The sequence below is a fragment of the Alligator sinensis genome, unplaced genomic scaffold (genome assembly GCF_000455745.1).
Source record: "Alligator sinensis unplaced genomic scaffold, ASM45574v1 scaffold449_1, whole genome shotgun sequence".
In the NCBI taxonomy this organism is placed as follows: Eukaryota; Metazoa; Chordata; order Crocodylia; family Alligatoridae; genus Alligator; species Alligator sinensis.
In genome coordinates, this window is record NW_005842838.1 from 504,099 (window position 1) to 505,785 (window position 1,687).

Here is a 1,687-nt window from a genome sequence, read left to right on the forward strand (position 1 = left end):
CTGGAACCAACTTCCCAGGGAAGTGGTCCTTGCCCCTCCCTTGGGCAAATTCAAGAGGAGGTTGGGCGATCACTTGTCTGGGGTCTTGTGACCCCAGCATTCATTCCTGCCTGTGGCAGGGGGTCAGGCTAGATGATCTGATCAGGTCCCTCCTGACCCTAGCTATTATGAAACTATGAAGTGTACCTGATACTTTGCATCCAATAACTGAGAAACTGAGGCCAATGTATGGAGTGGACAGTGCTGATAAGTCGAGGGACAAGGAGGGAAGTAATAGCTTGGGCCTATTGGACTGAAGGCTGCTGGAAGTGTATGCTCAAAGCCCTGGGCTGAGACTCAGTGGAGAGGAAAAGTCAGGGTCTCTCTACCTCAACCCCTTTTCCCACAGAACAGGGAAGATTTCATGGCAAGGTAGCAGAAGCATGTTTGTCTTGCTTGGCTGCAATGCAGGAAACAGACTGTGGGTGGGATTTGGACTGAGACCTTTAGCCCCTCACCAGCTGTGATGTTGGGTACCCATGCACATCTCCAAGGCAAACAAGGTGAATCCCTCAGTAGCTCAGTCCATGATGAACTGCATCTTTTGCCACCAGCTTGTCCTTTCTCATTTGTGTTCTTGAGGCTCTGTATGTGCTCATGTGTCACACACATCACCTCCTGTGACATCAGCAAGGATTGGAAGGTGTGTCATGGAGGGAGATGCTCTGGGTGCCCCAACTAGTCTGCTTATCAGACCAGGTAAAGAGATTACTTGATCATGGTCTTATAGGTACCTAAGCAGACAACATAACTTTGCTAATGTGTAAGGTGGTCCAATGACTGGCAGTTGAGCTGGGCTACTTCCAGATAAAGCAGTGGTTCTCAAACTTTCTTTTTCATGGACTTCTTGAAAATTACTGAGGATCTCGGTGGATCACTTAAACTTTTTTTTTGTTCTACAAATCAAAGCACACAATTCATATTTTAATATCAGTAGTCTTACTTTTCTAATGTGATGGATGTGCCTGTTTTTTGAGCAAAGTTCTGGGAAGTTGTGTGTAATGTTTGTCAGCTTTAGCCTTAGGTCACTTTTCTGCGGACCACCTGCATGGAGCTCGCGGACCAGTGGTGGTCTATGGACCACAGTTTGAGAACCTCTGGGCTACAGATAAGGTGCAAATTTGTTAAGTGGCAGAGTAACATTTCTAAATCACCAGCACCTTTTTCAGTCAAGCTTGTATTTTTTTCTTCTCCTAAAAGATCAACTCTAATTCAACCAAGACTGAAACCAGGGGAGTTCTACAGCCTGTGTGGATAGGGGACCAGACTAGAGGAGTGCAATGGTCTATTGTGACCTTCTAGCCAATTAATCTGCTACAGCTGATGTGGTACTCAGGCCTGGGAGAGCAGAGGTGGCAGCAGGGCAGAATTCAGGTCTGTTAGCAAAGCTATGTAGATAAGGTCAGGACTGGGACAGCCAGTAGTTCTGGCCCAGTCCAATTTTTGCGGTTCAGATGCTGCTTGTAGCAGCATTTGGCTTCAGCTCATCTGAGCTGCCACAGGGGTGGAATCTGCTCTTGGATTTCACTTGTGGAACTAGGGTAGTGGTCCATGCCATGTCTTTTACAGCAACTAATTACCATACATATAAACGAAAGTGAAATCCAGACATTGTCTTACTGTCTGCAGCAAAGTTATGAAGTGGAAG